Below are 19,548 nucleotides of genomic sequence, written 5' to 3'. Positions count from 1 at the left end.
GGGAGATAAAACTTATTCTACCTACAAAGCAAACGACAAAAATTCTTCCTAATGCGACAGTTGAGGTGCTTTGCAAAGCCCTCTGAAGGATTGCTGCGGGATAAGGGGGTCTCCTGGCAGACTCCTGAATTTTTGTAGGTCTTCCAGCACCCCTTCCAGCCCTGTGGGTGCTCAGGGTGATCCCCACCACCACAAAGTGCTGGGAATCGGTCCAGGGGCATTCCCACCCCAGCATCTCTGGGGGCAGGAAGATTAGAAAGACCTTTTTGCTTTCCAAAGTTTGCTGGAAAGTCACGTCCCTGCACAAAATAAATCAGAGATTGGTGCAGAGATTGATGCTTTGCCATGGGCTGCTCCCCAGCCAGGCATCCACAAATACACCTGTAAATCAAGCTGCAAAGTGTATTTTCGCCACCTTCAGTGGCCTCAGAGCCCAGAATTTGGAGAAGGAACAAAATCCCTAAAGCTTTGCAGTGAACAGTGAAAGTTCAGCTCAAGAACTGCAGCCAGAAAGGGTTAAAGGGACGTGGGATGCTGCAGGATTGTTTCTTCTGCTTCACTAAACCACTGTTCAGATGGAAGAAAAAAAAAAAAAAAAGTTAGCTGTTCTCCTGCAAGAATGTAAATGTTGGGTATTTTATCAAGTGATTTCTTCAGCCCTCAAGCCATTCTTCAATTTGAAATGCTAGATTGAAAAAAACGCAGGCAAGAGAGAGAGAGAGAAAGAAAATATTTCCGCAGCCCAAGAACACTTTGCAGACATTATGGAAAATGTTGCCTGGTTTGTTTCCTCTACTCACTGAACCAATCTTTCGCATTAAAATCAGCAGAGTAGTAAATAAACATGTTTTCTCTAGCCCCGGAGCCATTCCGAGACATCAAATGGTACTTAAGAAATGTTTCTTTCTCCATCACAGAACATTTTTAAAATGTCCATGGCTGAAGGGAGGGAGGATGCTCCTGGACTGGAGCATTAACAGGCTCTGCTGTCTCTCAAAGCTGGGGAGGCCCTGGGCGAGTGGCAGCGCTCGGATTTCCTCTCCTGTCGGAGCACTGGAGGAGGAGCAGGAGTTTTCCAGCTCTGCAGCTGGAACGTGGCTGGGTTTTCAGGGAGCTGCTGGGGGCTTCCAAGCCCCAAATCCCTGTGCTGAGCCGGGGAGGAGGAACTGCTCAGTGCAGCACCTTGGGGGCCACGCGAGTTCCCTGAGCCGTGTCCCCACGTCCTCTGTGACACAGGGACATGCTGACGTGGCCGTGGTGCTCAGGGAGGGACAGGGGGACAGTGCTGGTCACCCCACAGGGGTGTTTGCCCCCCTGGAGCAGTGCTGTAGCCCCGGGAGGTGGTTTGGGGCATCCCCTGGGCCAGGGAAGTTCTTGCAGGAGATATTTCTCACATTTCACATTTCCCTATGCCAGGTGGCTCCAAGCTCTGTCCAGCCTGGCCTGGGACACTTCCAGGGATCCAGGGGCAGCCACAGCTTCTCTGGGCATCCCCACCCTCACAGGGAAGGATTTCTCCCCAAAATCCCACCTAACCCTGCCCTCTCTCAGCTGGAAGCCATCCCCCCTTTTCCTATCTCTCCTTCCAGGTGAACTGATGTGGGGATGCTTCGATGAAAACCCAGGAAGAGGAGCTGGGATCTCACCCTGGAAGAGTTCTACGACTGCTCTGCCTCAGAAAGCGGCTGGGGACATATTTCTCATGCATCATTTCTAAAAAAAGCCCCCGAATTTATCTTGAGCGGAAAAGCAAATGTGTTTGTCCTGACCTGACACTGTTTTTTAAAGTGTCAAGTGCTAATGAAATTCCTCAGCCTTGAGCAGTTCTAGGCATTCAATGCTGATTTTTAAAAGATGGGGATATTCTGCAGCAGATTTTAAGGCAGCCTCGAAATGATGAATGTTGGTGAGTGTGAGAGGAGAGAAACTTCCAGATCCAAAGAAGTTCTGACATAATCTCGCATGCAAAGCAGACAGCAAGAGGCTCCTGCTTTAAAGAGGTTTTTTGTTACTCCTTTGAAATTCCTTTAGCAGACGTAGGGCCAACGCTGCACCCTTTCATCATGCAAATTTGCCGATTTTCATATTTTGGGCTTAGGGAGGCAACAAAGCAAAAGGATTTTTAAAATTTTTTTAGGCTGTAGAATGAAATTTGGAATGGAAATGTGCCCACAAGGCTCGAGCAGTCCCACCTCACATTACTCTGCTTTTTGTGATGCTTTAAAGGCTTTTTCTGCAGGAGGAGGGTTTGGGAAGGGGCATCTCCCTGTGACATCCAGTCTGGGCTGGGATAAATACCAAAACTCCACTGGGTTTTCCTGGGAATGGAAGCTCATTATATAATGAAATAATGAAGAAAATAAAGGTAAACAGAAATAAATAAATAACAGGCATGAGATTAAATGAAAAATATATTAAATGAAGTGAAAAATAAAAATTAAAAAAAAATTCATGTAACAAAAGAAATGAAAAGGAAATTAGGGAGGAAATAATGAAATGAATTAAAAAGAAAAGTAAAGTTAGATAAAATATAAACAGACAAAATAAATGGAATTAAAAAACTGAGGGAGCAAAAGGAAATTAAAAATACAAACAGCAAAAAAGTAATAATATTAAATAAAAGAAAGACTAAAATGAGATGAAATATTAAGTGATAATAAAATAAAATAAAAATAAAATAGACTAAAATAAAAATCGAATAAAATAGGCAAAAAATAAAATAAAAATAAACTAGAACATTAAAAAAACAAAAGAGAATAGACTAGAATAAAATAATATTAAAGTAGAATAGAATAGAATAATATAAAATAATAAAATAAAAATTAATAAAATAAAAAATAATATTAAAAGAGAACAGAATTGAAGAAAATAATATTAAAATAGAGTAGAATAAAATAAAAAATAAAATAATATAATAAATAAAATAGAATAATAAAATAATAAAATAAAAATAATAATAAAGTTTAAAAATAATATTAAAAGAGAATAGAATAGAATAAAATAATATTAAAATAGAATAGAATAAAATAAAAAATAAAATAAAATAAAAAATAAATAAAATAATAAATAAAATGATATTAAAATAATATTAAAATAAAATTAAATTAAATTAAATTAAAAGATTATATTAAAATAAAATAAAATAAAATAAAATAAAATAAAATAAAATAAAATAAAATAAAATTAAAAGATTATATTAAAATAAAATAAAATAAAATAAAATAAAATTAAATTAAATTAAATTAAATTAAATTAAAAGATGATAATAAAATAAAATAAAATAAAATAAAATAAAATAAAATAAAATAAAATAAAATAAAATAAAATAAAATAAAATAAAATAGCAGATTTCAGAGCACATTCCGAGCCGAAGGCAGCAGCCCGAGCCCCGCGGTTCCCGCCCCGCTCCGGGCCGTGCCCGCCCCTCCCGCGGCCCGGGGCTGGGGGGAGCGGGCCCGGGGGGGTTCGGGGTGTCCGCGGCGGGTCCCGCCCCCCGCGGCTCCTCCCGCGGGTCCCCCCGGGCCGGTGCCGCCCCCCGCCCGCCCCCGCCCCGCGGGCGGCCCTGGCGCGGAGCCGCTGCCGGTGCCGGTCCCGCCGGGCCGGTCTGTGCGGCGGCTGCCGGCGCTGCTGGGCGAGGTCAGGGAAAGTCCATGTGAGGAGCGGCTGGAATCACTTCCTGCCGCCGCCCGGCCCCGCCGCGTCAGGCCCAGGGCAGCCTCGGGGGCCGGCGCCCCGCAGGTGAGCGCAGCCCCGGGACCCCGGCCCGGCCCCGACCCCCGGCCCGGCCCCGGGACCGGCCCCGGCAGCGCCCGGGGCAGCGCCGAGCCCTCATGGCCCCCGGGCCGGGCCGGGCCGGGCCGGGCTGGGCTGGGGGCACACACGCACATCGCGCCCTTCACCCGCAGCCCCGGGGGTGCCGGGGGTCCCGGGCGGGGCGGGGGTGCGGGGAGGGGAAGGGCAGGGGCGGACCGGAGCCTCACCCCGGTACCCCCGTGGGAAGCGGCGTTCGGGGGCTCGGGGGGGGTTCCTGGCGGTCCTGCGGCAGTGCGGGGATTGGGGTGTGTGGGAGCCCCGCCTCGGGGGGCTGCGGGCCGGGGGCCGCGGGCGCGGGATAAATGCGGGCGCGGGCTCGGACTTTTCGCTCCGCGGGGAGGGAAACGCTGCGAAACGGGAGAGACTGAAATCCAAAACCCGGCCGAACCCTGAAACTGGGGTTTGCGGATGGACCTGCGAGCCGTGGGGCGGCGGGGGGCTCACGGGGGACGGGCGGGGTGTGCCCCCATCCCAGCGGGGACCCCTCTGTGGCGGGGGGCTGGAGCCGCTCCGCTGGTGCGGAAAGTGGGGACGGGAGCTGGGCTGGGCTGGGGGAGCGCTGCCCTGCCCGCCGCAGCCTGCTGTGGTTCCAGCGCTCAAGGACTTCTCCAAACATCTTCCCTGCCCTAGGAAAACCCAGTGCCAGCGGTACATCGCGTGCTGCTCCGCCGGCCCGAAGTGCAGGATCACTTCCAGCCAAGTCTCCATTACCCGCCGGCTCATTAATTTGAATATTCCCTTTTTTTTTTTTTTTCTTCTCTCTCCCCCCTCCTCCTTTCCGGAGGCATTTGCGAGGCTTGTGGGCAGCTTGATGTGCTCGCTGCCTGCCAAGTGTTTGCCTCTCGCCCTGCGTAATTGAGGGGCTGGCGTGCCGGCTCACCTTCTCCAGCTGAAATATTAAACAGCAGGAGAAGCTGGGATCGGTAAACAAGCCGGGATGATTGCTGCTGCTGCTGCTGCTCCGTGGGGACACTGCCACTGGGGTCCTTGGGAGAAGCGGGGCTGCTCCAAAGTGCAGCATCCCAGCACGCCTCCCCCCAAATTTCCTGCCGGATGCACAGCCTGCTCTGAAATTCTGAAAGCTTTTAGAGAAAAAGAGCAAAGCTGAGCTGCTCCTTAGGAGCTGACTTGCTGTGGCTTGCCCAGATGAGGACAGTAAGGCTGTGAGGACAGTAAGGTGAGGATGATGGAGGTGATAATGCTTGGATTTGAAGTAAGTGGCAAGTATAATAAAAATTAGGGGTCTCATCTTCTCCCTCCTGAGAGTAAATGTCCTTCTGTGGCTGTAACTGCTGTGTTTTGGGGTTTTTCCTCCTGCAGAGGCCTTTTAATTAAGGCTTCACTGGGTAAAAGCTGTCGTATTGGGACAGAGTAGGGTGGGGATGGATTTCTGAAACTTAAAATTCGTCAAAAAAAAAAAAAACAAAAAAACCTCCCAAGGCGGCTGGAATTACAGAGAGCAGAGTAAAGCCAGGCATCAGGGCAGGAGCAAGGGAACCCACTGGGGCCAGAGGTGTGGTTTGTGTGTTGGTTGGCCTGTGGCTGTTCCTGTGTTCCCAAAACCTTGTCCAGGGCTCCCCAAGCTTTCCCCAGAGCCCCCCCTTTGTTCTGAGAGATGGGTGCCATTAGCCGGGATGCGTGCCTTGATGCTGGATCACTTTGGAAGTGATATTTTTGGAGCCCTCTGGCAATATAAAAGCCTTTTAGCTCCCCCAGCCATGACTGTGCTTTCCTGAGGGAGCCTGCTGGAACTGGAGGCAGATTTTGGCTCCTCCTGGCTGGTGCCAGTGACAGGGCAGCATCCCCACGCTCGGGGGGGGGACACGGAGCATCCTCACTGCTTAGAGGAAGAAGTCCAGAAAAGAAAAATCCCTTCTCCTTGAACTTGAGCCTGGCTGGAGCATCCAGGTGAGTCCCTCTGGACTGGGCTTTGGCTCAGATCCCAGCTGGAGGTGTCAGGGAGGAGCGAGGCCACTTTGCAGCATTGCTGGCCAGGGAAGGAGCACCAACAGAGCTCCTGCCAGAGCCTGATCCACCCGGAGAGCTCTGGGCTGGCCTGGGAGAAACCTCCAGACTGCGCTTCCCTGGCTGGGGACACAGCCCAGCTCACCTTGGAGTGGAAATATTTATTTCAGGCTGTTTTGTTGCACGGCCCGTGGTCCCTGCCCGGCCTCCTGGAGGGCTGTGGGGTGGGCAGGGATGGGACCAGAGCTGGCTCTGCTGGCACAGCAGCGCTGGGGTGGCGTGGATTGGGGACAAACACCATGGAACAACCCGGGAAGCAGTGCTGGGACTCGCCTCCTGCTTTGCTCCGTGTTTAAAAATACTCGACAAAATGGGGTTAGAAGGAGGGTTCAGCCATGGCTTTTTGAGTTTTTCCAGGTTTTCTGAGCCAGCAGTTTTCAGGTGGGGAAATAGGGTGGGATGTGCTGGGCCAAAGAGAACTGCTCTGAGACAGCTCCGGGGATGCTGAGGAGCAGGGGGGGGCTGCACTTGAGTGGCTTTCCCCCCCCTTCTTTTCTAACCTTTGAGTTTTCTTGAATGTAATGAAAGAAATAAAACCCAGGCATGCAGCTGGAGGAAATTAAAGGGAATTGTGAGTTCCCTGCCATACCTAATGGCCAGAGCGAGCATCGAGCATCCTATCTTGCTGCAATTAGGCTTCAAATCGAGCTGAGCCTGTGTTTGGCATCCAAAGAGCAGCTTCCCAGCCCATTTACTCCTCATCCAGGGAAGTGGCAGCGGATCCGATAGCCCTCAGCACCCGCTGGGATGGGCACACCTACAGGAGGGCGTGTGGGGCTTTTTTTATTTTATTAAATCAAGCCTGTAGAGCAGTTGAGAAATAGGTGAAGTGTGCTTAAAAGAGGGTGAGGCTGTTGGTTTTCTCTACCTGACTTTATTTGCGGAGTGACAGGAATTTTGACAGGCTTTGTGTCTTTTTTAGCAAATCAAGTGTCATGCCAGGTTTGCCTGTGGATGAGATCATTTGCAAAATATGTTTCCCAGCTTGCTTCAGGCATAATTCATTGTGTCAACTGCAATTGCTCATTTGCTAGGAACTGTGATTCATTAGTGGTTTATTTTTTGTTGGGGTTTTTGGGGTTTTTTTTTTTTTTTTTAAGTTCAACTTGTTTTTAAGCAAATGTTTGGAGGCAGAACAGGGATCTGAAAAAAAAAAAAAAATTAAATCTTACATTCTTTGTAGCCACAAATTCTGCTGTGAGGGGAAAACTTGCTAAAACGCCGTGTTCCCGGGGAGGGAGAGGCAATCCCAGGCGAGCTCCCCGGGCAGGATTGCGCTCGGGTTTGTCATGTGGTTACTCCTAAATGGGGACGGAGGTAATAAAAATCAGACTGCTGGGACAGAGGATGGAAGCAGCGTGTGGAGCTTCCTCCTTCTCCCTGCTGGGGGGTTCGGCCCTGTGAGGGATCCCACGGATCCAGGCTGGGCTGGGCAGGCGGGATGGGGGATGCTGTTGGGACAGTGGTGATGAGAGCACTTCTCTGCTATGGTCTCTGGACCAAGACCCCCTGAAAGCTCCTGGCTCAATGGGATAAAATGAAGATAAATAGCCCTTGGCACAGGTTTTGTGCTGTGTGTGTTCCCGGGGCTGCTCGCAGCCGGTGCAGTTTGGCCTCAGGCTTTTCAGAGGTCCTCACGTCAGAGTTTTCACAGAATTTTGCGTGTCAAGTACATTTTTTGGTGTTGCATTTCCTATGAAGACAAGTATTTCGGTGCGTTTTTTCCCCCTAGGTGGGTGGAAGGGGGTGGGGCAGGAATTGCAGCCACAAACTACCCTGCACTAACAAACCAGCCCGTGTGGGCTGAATGAATTGATACACTTTTCACCAAAAGATTGATTTTATTTTTTTTTTTCATAAAACAACTAAGTGATTATGAAATGTACATTTAAGCATAAGTAACTTGACAGCTTGGGTTTTTTTTTCCCCCCCCCCGTGCAACAATTCTCTATAAAGCTCTCTTAAAATGTTTTAGGTTTTTTTTTTTTTTTTCCTTGAGCATTTGCGCATTCTCTGTGGTTTTTAACTGATAAAAGATTTTTTACAAGCCAGGAAAAAATTGGGAAAGGGGGAGAGAGAGCACAGGAACGTGGGGAGTCTGCTGACTTCTGGCGCGCCGGCGCCGTGCCCAGGCCCTGCCAGTTTGCTGCGGAGCCCAGTGCCAGGAGCCAAGGGCAGCAGAGCGTGAGCAGAGGGAGGTGGCTCCATCAGGGTGACCATATATAGTCACTGGGATGAGATTAAACCCTTCACCTCCCCGGTGTCATCCCCACGAAGCCACGGTCAGGATCTGTTCATCATTCATGAAAACAGCAGGAGAGAATCCCTCTTTTCCCCCCTGCAGCATCTCTGGGTAGCGATCAGGGCTCCTCTGGATGATCAGGGGTGTATGGATTGGGGGACAGCAGCCAGGTGTGGGGTGTTTAGGGGCAGGATTTCAGCAGCACAGCCTGTGCCAGGAGCTGGGGGTTCAGTGGGGCTGAGGTGGAGGTGGAGAAGGGTGCTGGCTGCTCTCCACAGAGCATTCCTGCTGTGGTATCCACTGGGAAGCATATGGCAGCCTGGGATATATATATATATATATATATATATATATATATATATATATACATTTTGTGTGGGGGGACATGTTTTACATGCCAGTTCTCCCTGTCATAGGACAAACATTTACACTTGGATTATAGGAAGCGTTAGGGAAACGGGAGAGAACATCAGTGCTTGCAGGGAGGCTGCAGGACAGGCTGGGCAGTGGTGGCAGGGCAAAGGGCTGATAATGTTTTGGCCCTCCTGAGCTTTATGGGGTTGTGCTGCACAGAGGTTTCACGTGAGCCAGCAGTGGAGGGGTTGGTGTTTCGTGGTGTGCCCTGCAAAAGGCAATGGCAAGGTGCCCAGAGGAGATGGGGAGTGGGGATTTATCCATTTGAAGGTGGATAAAAGGATTTGATTTCCAAGGGGAGAGGCGGATGGGGCTTGCTGGGAGACTTCCAGAGGGATGCCTGAGCCTGGCTGCCCTGGGGGAGTACAGACCCCTCCTGGCAGAGGCATGGCTGAGATCCTGTGGGATGAAATTCCCACTGGCAGGAATAACCTCTCTCCATAGGTGCCCCTTCACTGGAAACCTCCCTCAGCACCTCACCAGCTGCAGCAACCTTCAAGGCCCAAACCTGAGTAGGATAATGTGCATTTTGGTTATTCTCTTGTGGCTGGAATCACATCCTCATGGCAAACTTAGGGATTATGATTTCCTAATGGGCATAAGGAGGCTTTGAATCCCTCTGACCGGATCTTCTGCCTTCTAAGAAGTTCTCATGGACTGGGAAGGAAAACTTTGTGGTTTTTGCATCACCCTTGCAGCTGCAGCTTGGCCTCAGGGCAGGTGGCAGAATCGTATCTCTCACTCATTTTACAAACCAAAGTTGTTTAAAACTTCATCTGTCTGCTCCCCAATTATCTGCTCCTTCTGTGCCTCCATTTATCCATGCTAACATCATCAATACATGCCCATGCTTAATGAAACATTATTGCTTAAATTTAATTGTCTTCTAATTAAGTAAAATAAAATTTTGCACGGCGGTTGCAACAGCAGCTTTCCTGTCTGGGAATTCTGCTGTGCTTGAGGTGCCTGAGCCCAGGGAGTGGTGACAACCACAGCAGTGCCATTCCATGGAGAAGGGGATGGACAACAGCAGCAGCCTCCTCCCCTGAACCTGCTGCTCCTTTCTCACTCCTTTCTTAGATTAATTACCAGCTTTTTTTTTTTTTTTTTTTTTTTTTGGATAAACCTGTGCATTTGGTGAAGCTGCTGGGGTTGTTGCTTTATGTTTTTTTTTTTTCCATACAACTTCTAATTGATTATGAAATGTACATTTAAGCATAAGTAACTTGACAGGTTGTTTTTTTTTTTTTTCCCCTGAAAGACACAACATGGGGTTGTGCTGAGCACCTGGGGAAAGGTGCCCCTGTTCAAAGTCAGGGCATGCAAGTGTAGGGCTGAATTTTTGACTCTTGTCTGAGCACAGTTTCTACTCTTAATGCATCATTAACATGGTTTTCTGCATTTCATTCAGTTCCCATTACAGCACTCAGTTCCGTCTGTTAATTTTGGTATGTTGATATTTTTGTTGTCAGCAGTTTTTTTTTTTTTTCTCTTTTTTTGAAGCATATAAAAACCATTAGTGTGAAAGAAGATTAAAAAGATACATTACAATTAAAATGTTAATGAAATAGGCATCATACAACTTTTGAAACCATTTAGGCATTAATCTTTCTTGGTCTCATGTCCATTAACTCGGGCGATTCTTATTCCACACTGACCCCTGCTGAGAGAGTCGTGCTATAATTGGATTTTAAGAACTGGGGGGAAGAAAAGGAGGGAGAGAGAAAAGCCTTGGAGAAAAGGGCAAGTTGGGAAGGTTGCCTTGGCTTTCTGCGTGGTGTCCACGGAAATGAACCCAACAAAACCCAGCCCCGTTGCTCCATCACTCCCCAGGTCGCGTGTTCCCCCCAGGCCGTGCCTGGGAATGTGGGAATGCCGGGGTCAGGGGCTGGGCCAGAGCCCTGGGAAGCTCCAGAAGCTCCAGGCTGGGCTCCTCCTGGGCTCTGGCTGTCACGGTGACCTTGGGCAGGACACGAGCACCACACTCTGCTTTGGTTGATCCCAGTGTAACGTGAGCAGGGCCGGAGTGGGATGGTGAGAAGCCTTTTTAAGGCCCTGGGAGGAAGGGAATGGGAGAACAGCAAGGAATCGTTTGTCATTATTGCTTCAGCTTTCTCCAGTTCCTCTGAAATAGTATTTCTGCATTTTATCTGTTTGGGTTTGTTGTTGTTTCTTTTTTTTTTTTTTTAAGAGGCTCTTTTTCAGCTTACACAATATTTGAATTGGGACCAGCCCCCCTCCCCAGGGGAAAGAGGAGGATTGACTAATTCAAGGCTGTGTAGTGAATCCAACATCAGGGCTTCTTGACTCACCACAGAGCTCCCAGGAGCCGTGCCATGGCTGCATCAGGGCCGTGGGCTGTGCTCAGCCACTCCAGCCTCGCCAAGGCTCCAGCCCATCCAGAACACTCTGTGCTGCTCAGTCCCAGCCTTACACGCTCCTGGACACCTCCAGAGCTTTGCCTGCGCTGCCCAAGAGCCTTGCACCTCCTGTGGGATGTTGGATGAGTTGGGAAGGGCAGGTCCTTTAGGGATGAGCATTGTCCTTGCCAGCATGGGGACGGGGTTTGGGGTTTTTGGGAGGGTGGGTGTGCTGCTGTCCAGGCAGTGATGCACCTCAGGACTGGCTGAGCTGCAAGTCCAGGGATGAGCACATCCCGCCGAGGGAGGAGTGGAGTACCAGCCCAGCTTGTGTTTATGCTGCAAGCATGAATTTTTATTTAGATATTTTCTTCCAAAAGCAAAAATCTGAACAGACCCGTGCAAGCCGCAGAGCTGCCGCCTCCCAGCCGCTCACGGCCTTCCGAGGCGGGCAGGAGAGGAGGGATGGCTGCTGGTGGGCTGGCCAGGGAGCCCAGTGGAGCTGAAACATCTGCAGGGCTGGGGAGAGCAGGGAACACTGGGCTGGCAGTGCCCGGGGCTGGGTTCATGCCGTGGGCAGTGAGGCATGAAGCACAGAGCGTGCCGCTGGCACCGCATCACAGGGCAGCCCGGGCTGGGGAAGTGCTTCCTTGGAGCTCTGGAGTGCCTCTGCACACGCAGCAGAGCCTGGGGTTTAATTGTTTTGCTCCCTTTTTATGTGGGTAAAAAAAAAAAAAAAAAATAGAATAATTTATAGTGGTGTTGTTTTGTTGTCGAGGCATCGCGTGAATTTATAACCTGAGAGAATCGGGGATGGGGATCCAAAATTGTGAAATAGTGGCAGGGGTGGGGGAGGCCTTGCCAGAGTGGGACCCATCCTTGCCCCAGCTCAGCTGGCCAGGTGAACTGGAGGTGTGTTCTGGCACAGGGGGTGGTTTGTGCCTTTGGGTGAAACCAGCAGCATTTGTGCCAGTCAAGCTAAATACCCTTAGGGGAAGGGAAAGTTCTAGGCCCAGGAAGAGGGAGCAAGGAAAAGCAGCCCTGGACATTGCCAGGGAATTTTCTGGCCTGGCACACGGGTGGGATTTCCAGCAGGGTGAATTTCTGTGCTGCAGGCTGAGTGAGAGGCACACCAGAATCAATATCTCAGTAGTCCAATAAAACCTGTGGGAATTTCATTTCAGCTCATTTCAAGTGATCTAATAACTGGCCTTTGAGATGACTGCTGGGTGTTTGGTTTCTTTGTGCGACTGTAAACATGTAGAGGGAGCCCAGGGTACTTGCAGTGCTCTGGTTGGGCAGTGGGAGCCTCCATCCCAAGGTTTGCTCTGGGCTCAGGCAGTGAGGGCTGGGACTGTGTCACCAGACTGGGGGTTTGGCTCTGGGTGGTGTTCAGATCCACTGGTGGATTCTAATTCCAGCTTGCAGCACTGATTTAGTGCCCATCACACCTCTGCATTCCCTTGGGAGCCAGTGGGAGCTTCAGCAGAGCAGCTGGAGGTACCTGAGCCACGGGGTACCTTCATGAATATTTTTGCAATCAAGTTTAGGAAGTTTCCTCATTTACCTTCCCTTTAAGATCCCAAACTGGCTGTTGCTTTGTTCATGAGTGCCTTAGGAGAGGTGTATCCTGCGGTAGTTGCTGACTAATCTGCATTTAGCAGGAGAAATGATGCAGGAGGGAGGACTTAACTCTTTTGCAGGGGGACAGGAGGGCAGCACAACTTGGAGGGGGTGGAGGAACCAAGAGAACCTGCAGCCTGTGTGTGTCTGGTCCAGGCTGTCACCCCAGCACAGCTGGGCAGAGCATTGAGCTTAATTTTTTTGCTTGGCCATCATCAAAACACAGAGAACTCCGGTGGCACCTTGGTGATGTCCACAGTGCAAAGTGTTGCCAATGATTTTAAACAAAAACATTCCAGTGGCTTTTACCACTCTTCTGTAAGGTTCTATAGAGTGACAGTCATGATTCCTTGGTTCTTTTTCACACCTCCCAAGTGGTTTTTCCCCCCAAAATCCTGGAAGCACTGTAGGTGCAGTTCAGTTGCAATGCATTCATGAAGCATCACAAGTGCCAGCGCCAGGGGAGCCGTGCTCCTGCAGCCTCCCCTGGCTGTGCCTGAGGGATTTGTGCTGTTTGGGTGCTTTGGTGTCCACTCCCCGCCCTGCAGCCTGCTCCTGACCTCTCCTGTGTGCCTCAGGAATGTTGTCCAAGACCCAGGGTGCAGCATTAGCAATGGAAATATTTGGTGCAGGCGGTTGCCACACCCTGGTGCCCGCCCCGGCGCACGTGCCGGCGGCTGCGGTGTTTGCTGGGAGAAGTTTTCCCTCCTGCTGTCCAGGTGATGGCTGTCCAGGTGACAGGAGGTGGGTTGGGAGCTTAGGAGTTGTGTCTTGGTGGTACCACCCACCGGTATGGATGGATATGCCAGTTTGGGGAAAAAAGGGTGAGATTTGCTGGCAGTTTTTGAAGGAAAAACCCAACCTCGCAGTGCTTGCAAAGCCATTTGAGGAAGCCTGGGATGAGGTGTAGCAAGGAGCTGCTTGGAACTTGTTTCAGAAGGTATGAAAAGGGGAGATGGGATGGGGTGAAGGGTTGTTCTCCTGCCCACCGCTGGATGTAGTTGGACAAACCCTCCAAGTTACCAAGGAATGACCTCATGAGCCTGGGATGGTTTCATACCCAGGGCAGCGCTTGAGCTGCCCCGGCGAGCTCAGACTGACATCCCAGAGGCTCTTTTCTCCTTGCCTTGGCTGCTCAGATCTGGTATTTGAATTTTAGTCTTCACTTTGTAGGTGGGACAGGAACCACCCACCGTGCAGGCTGAATGATGCCCTGTTGTGTGTGCCACAGGCGTGGGTGGCACTGTGCTGTGCGTGCTGCCCACTGTGCTCCTGAGGCTGCCATGGGCACGGTGGCTCTCTGGGACACGCTCTGCTCTTGGCACTGCCCTTGGGAGCACAGCCCACCCCGTGGATCCTGCTCCGTGCTTCACTTCAAATCTGAGCTACGTCATTTGTACGACTGGTCCCAAAGTGTCTCTTTGCTCCTTGTCCCACTCCTGGTTCCTGTCCCGGGAACCTCCCTCTGTTCCTTGTAGCTCAGGGAAGGTTAGCTCAGGTTTAAACCACTTGCCTGTGGCCGTTAAGTCGTAGTGACATATGAAGTATTTAATATCCAAGTGCATTAGCTTCCCACCCACATCCCCCTTTGGAGATGGGCTGAGGGAAATCGCCCACATCTGACAGGATGCTGCCCAGCAGAGCTGTACAAATGGCTTCCTCCTGGACCTCTGCTTTTCTCTTTAGTTCCTGCCCCGATTAGCCACGAGCGACGGCGTGAGCGGCGATCTCGTGGCTGCGCCCAGCGCCTCGTCCCTCGCGGGGATTTCGGGGGCACCCCTGCCTGCTGGGAGGGACACCCGGCCCCGTGGGGTTGTCACAGGCTGAATTGCCACTGCTCCATCTGTGAGGCAGCTGGGCCAAAGCAGGAATCACCCAGCTAAACCAGTGTCCCCTGCAGCTGGTGGCAGGCAGGGCATGCCCTGGTGCTGCCACCTGCGCCTGCTGGCAGTGTGAGATGGGAGAATCTGCCTAAATGGCCACGTCTGGTGCTGTTACAGCTTCATTTCTGGGCCCTTGCTTAACCCGTGCAGCGCATCAGAGGCTCTTGTGAAATGTAATGTGCTGGAGCAGCAGCACAGGAAAAAGCTCTGCCTTCTGTGAAGCCAGACTGTTGCAGCGTAATTTGTTTTGTAAGATTTTGAAAGGCAGTGTTGCAATCTGTAACAGTAGAATAGTGGGAAGATGGTCAGGTGGTTCTTGGGACTTCAACAGACAGATTTCATGTCTGTGTGTTTTTGCAACACCTTTCTATAAAGGGAAACATAATTTAAAATATGATTACTTAGTGTTGTAACAGTCTTCTCAAACGTTTTTGCATTATGCAGAGATCATTATCAGAGGCTGATATTAACTTGCAAAGAATATTATGCAAATCATTCTCCTGTTCTTCTAAAAAGAAATTTCCTTCATAATGCAAAGCGTGACAAAAAAAATTGTGCAGAGGCTTTTGGCAAAATTACATTCAGAAGATGTAACAGTTTTTCTGCTTACTAGCACAATCCGTTTCTGCCTTTTGACTGGATTTGCTCAACTCAAGCTGATAAAGGCTGAATTTTAAAAGCAGGGCTGGGGCTGGGGGGAGTGCGTGGTACCTCGTGGGTTCAGGGATGGTCAGGGAGGGTTTTTGTGCTTGGATTGTTGTTTCAAATCCGCCCTGATGGCGATTACAGCCTCTGATATTCTCAGCTGTTTGGTGCTCCCTGAAATTACCTGCTGGTGCCTCGTGTTCCGTGGGGTGGGGATGCTCAGCACCACCCTCGGCACAAGCAGCACTTCCAAGGAGCAGGACTGGGATAGATTCCACAGGGACAGACTCCCCGGGCGTCCAGGGCCACCAGTTTCAGCCTCTGGATCACTGGGACCAGTCAGACCACCCTGGACGGGGGCACTGCGGGGGTGCTGGGAGGTTGGACACGGGAAGTGGGATGGGTCCTGCCCCATGCAGCCTTCACAGGATCACCGAGGCTGGAAAAATCCTCTGGGATCATCGAGTCCAACCTGTGACCCACGCCAACCTTGTCCCCAGCCCAGAGCACCGAGTGCCACGTCCAGGCCTTCCTTGGACACCTCCAGGGATGGGCAGTGCCTGGCCACCCTGTCCATGGAGAAATTCCTGCTGGTGTCCAAGCTGCCCCTCCCCTGGCCCAGCTGGAGGCTGTTCCCTCTCCTCCTGTCCCTGTTCCCTGGGAGCAGAGCCTGCCCAGCCCTGGCTGCTCCCTCCTGTCAGCAGTTGTGGAGAGCCATAAGAGCCTCCTTTTCTCCAGCCTTGGCATCTCCCTGATGTTTCTCCAAGCATCAGCACGTTCCTGGAGGCGATCCTGGCCCGGCTGAAGCCATTGAGGATTTTGCCACTGACTTCATCCCTCCTGCGTGTATTTTTTTGGTGCGTGTTGCAAACTGGTTGTGTCAGTTCAGAGCTGCCCCTTTCTCACACGGAAAGGCGGCCGCGCTGAAATCGAGCGGATTGTTTTACAGGTATTGCCTGTTCTGCTCTTCTTATGGATTGATTGGCAAAAATAGAGCCTGATAAATATTGTAAATGACTAAAATACTTGCAAGCTGTGCATCACTTGCAGCTTTGGAGAGGCTCGTTTGCTGTAGAACCCCGTTTTCCAGGCACTTAACACCATTTGAGAAAACGAGGTCCTGATTTCTCAATACAAATGTGATTGAGAAAAGTCAGTAATATTCAGACATGTAGATTGAATTACGGCGGCAGGGAGAGTTCTCACTAACACGGGAAATTTTCAGGCTCTCTTTTCGTGTCTGGTTAGATAACTCAATATTTAAAAATCAACCCAAATTAGATAAATAAGCTGGAAGTCATAGTTAGCATTCGTCAAGCAACTTAGGCTGGATGTTCCGGCACTGCCTGACTCCACCTCTAGCTGCAGGGTTTCCCTGTTATGAACGGGTGAATTCTAATCCTTGTTTATTCCCTGCTGCAGAGAAGTGGCTTTATCCAGAGTTTTCTGCCCTGAAAAGGAGCCCTGGGTGCAGCGGGGTTGGGTTGAAGAGTTGAAGAGTTCCACCCTTCGCACCTTCCACCAACGCCAAATCCTTCCTTTGGGTGACACAGGGAACTTTTAACACCCCGAAAGTGGCCCCAGGGTGGGGTTGTGAGGTGAAAATGGGAGCAGTGAGGGTTGGCTCTGCTTCCCTGGCATCTCCCGGGGTCGGGATGGGAGTGCTGGGGATCCCTGCTGGACCCCACTGGGTCGGTTACAGGGAAAGGCTGACTTTTTTATTTTTTAAACATTGCAAGGAAGGCCGAATCAAAGCAGGGGAGGTGTTTTATTCTGAACAGTGTGGCGGAAAGGAATCTTTTTATCTTCTGGGTTTCTTTGTTTCCGGAATGTTTTGTAGCACGGACTTGTAGCAGAGCGGTGTTAAGCACATTCCTGCAAATCTCTTTCTGGTAGCCTCTGGAAAAGGGCGATGCTGCCAAAATCAAATCAAATATTTAGCTCTAAACTCTTTTTTTCTTTTTTTTTTTGCTTCAGAGGATGCCTCTTTATGACTATTTTTTTTTTTTTTTAGTTTTGTTGTATTTCTTAGAAGAGCATTTGCAGTGTTCACCGAGCTCCTTCCAGAGCAGCTGTGGCTGCCCCATCCCTGGAAATGCCCAAGGCCAGGCTGGACAGGGCTTGGAGCAGCCTGGGCCAGTGGAAGGTGTCCCTGCCCATGGCAGGGGTGGGACTGGGTGAGCTTTGATGTCCCTTCCAACCCAAACTACTCCGGGATTCTGTTTCTCCCTTTCTTTTCCCCATTTTCCCAATTAATTTTAGGCTGTGAGCATCAGCAGTGGCTTTTACCCTCTGCTGCCCTTCTGCAGAGGTGTCACATCCCCACCTGCCTCCCTCCAGCCGTGCTCTTACCACCAGGCTTTAATAAAACCCAAGCAGAGGCCAGCGTGATCATCCCCTGCCTCAGTCTGCTGCAGGGAAACTCTTCCCAACAGAGTGAAAATTGCCAGTGGTGGTGGAAATTATGGGGCAGGGAAGAAATAGCATTCCAGCCTGGTTTAATTTGTGAGTGGATGTCCTGGAAATAAGGTATAGCAATGCACAGCACAGGTTGTTCTAACGTGGATGTCGGGCTCGCCCTTGTGCGAGCGTGATGCTGCCTCACGATGTGGGAGCAGATATTATAACCTTGAAGAATCTTGTAGGACATAAAAGTTTTAATTAAAAATCCAGCTTGGTTGAGAGGGTATTTTGGTTTAGTATGAATGTCTTCATTTCTTTTGAAAAAAGAATTAAATGAAACCCTTAGTATTCCTTTTTTTTTTTTTTTTTTTTTGATTCCTGCATATTTATTCTTGAAGTTGAAGCATTAGAAAATAATTGAGTAAAACAAAATCCACAAGGCTTCAAATTACCTCTAGCTTAATGTTTTATTTAAAAGGTTTGCTAACTGACATTCTTTGTAATGAATTAGGTCACGCGGCTCCGAAGAGTGTTGTCGGTTTTCTTTTTTACATTTAAATTTGAGGCTGCTTCCCTTGAAACTTGGGCTCTGCTGCCGGAGCCGTGCACGGCTGTGACTCCCCGGCTCAGGGAATCTCACTCTAATTATTCTCAATCACACCAGTGCAAATGAATATATCCATGTTTGGAGGATCGAGGCGGTGTTGTCATGGCAATCTCCGTAAGGTCATGAGAAACTCATGGATATTGTTCACTTCCTCTCCTGGGAGCCTTCTCCTACCTTTGCAAGACTCTGGGTTTGGGGAATAACTTTGAAGCGCGACCTTGCCGGGGTTTGGTTGGAAGGATTTGCTGTTTGCTGCTGGGGGTTCAGGGCAGGGTGGTGGGGGGCTCGTGGCTCGCTGCTCGTCCTCCTCTGGGCACCACATCCCAAGTCAGGACGGGACCAGGCTTGTTCTGGAATGTTCTGGAATGTGGGATCCTCCTGAATCCCAGGGGCAGCGGAAGGGGCCTGGGGTTGGTGCTGGTTAACGGGGCTCAGTGTGCTGGGATGGGCTTTGGCTTGGGTTTTGTTGGGAGAGCTTTGCGACTTTAAAAAAAAAAACAACAACCAAACCCCAAATAATAACAAGCCCCAAAACAACGACAAAATACCCAACTTTGATTTTGTTTAAGACCATGTTGGGTGGAGCAACCTAGTCTGGTGGAAGGTTCCCTGTGCACGGCAGCTCGGATGATTTTACAAATTTCTGGTGTGGAAGGACAAAGGAAATCACTGAAATTGGAATTCACTGAAATTGGAATTCACTAAAATTGGAATTCACTAAAATTGGTCTTTTGCAAGTCTTGGTTGAGGCGATCCATGTAGTTGTGGTTTTATGGTTTTGTATTTCTAAATTTTTTTTGTTTGAAAAAAAAACCCCAAAAGAAAACATAACCAAAAATAAGTGGTTTTGATAGACATCAAAGCATTTTAATTTGCAACTAAATCCATGTTAAAACTCTAATTATTTTGCTAACCCAAGACATAGATACATATATGTATATAAATAAATATGTACATACACACCCCTATCTCTTTGAGCCTTCAGACAGCTTTAGCACGTCCCTGTGCTGGTTTTTTTTTTCATGCAGCTCGCTTAGTCTGAAAGATCTGACATTATTTAATGATTGATACCGATATTGTACAAAACCACTGAAAATGAAAAGAAAACCTTGCACTTTACTGGCTGTAGAGGAGCCCTGGCTGTGCCCGCAGGGTGTCAGGTGAGCCTCTTGCATTATTTGTGTTATCTGCTCTTAATTGCTTCTAGTTGCTGAGTGTTTGGAGATGTTGAGCCTCTCTGATCTTGTCCTCTCACACCCAACGTGTTCTCACGCAGCAGGGGAAGCAAACAGGTTTCCACAGGGTTTTTCACCTGGCAGGTGTGCCCTGTTGGCCCATCCCTGCAAGGCCTGGCTTGCAGAGCCCCTGCCCTGCCCGGGTGTGCCCCTGTCCCCACAGGACACCCCGGGCTGGCACCTCTGCCCTGCCACTTGTCTGCCCACCGTGGGGCTGTTTCGGCCTGACTTGCTCTAGAGCTTGGCACACGGCTTGGATTAAGGGGTTTTAAAGTGGAATTTTGGGTTGGCAGAGCTG

The 19,548-nt window shown here is 49.6% G+C and overlaps 1 protein-coding gene across 2 annotated transcripts in view; it reads left to right on the top strand.

The window, feature by feature from the left end:
• The first annotated feature begins 3,579 nt into the window (after positions 1-3,579).
• The window catches only part of NACC2 (NACC family member 2), a 53,161-nt gene continuing 37,192 nt past the window's right edge, over positions 3,580-19,548 (top strand). Inside the window, exon 1 of one of the 2 annotated variants that reach the window (XM_053996646.1) lies at positions 3,580-3,738. The gene's annotated coding sequence lies outside the window, so the exon portion shown is untranslated. Of the gene's footprint in view, positions 3,739-4,940; positions 4,991-19,548 lie in introns of those variants that run through there. The other variant, XM_053996649.1, reaches the window with a different exon arrangement.

This window comes from Vidua macroura, chromosome 21, assembly GCF_024509145.1.
Source record: "Vidua macroura isolate BioBank_ID:100142 chromosome 21, ASM2450914v1, whole genome shotgun sequence".
Lineage (NCBI taxonomy): Eukaryota > Metazoa > Chordata > Aves > Passeriformes > Viduidae > Vidua > Vidua macroura.
The sequence above is the reverse complement of the archived record's forward strand: the minus strand, read 5'-3'. Positions and strand labels throughout refer to the sequence as shown.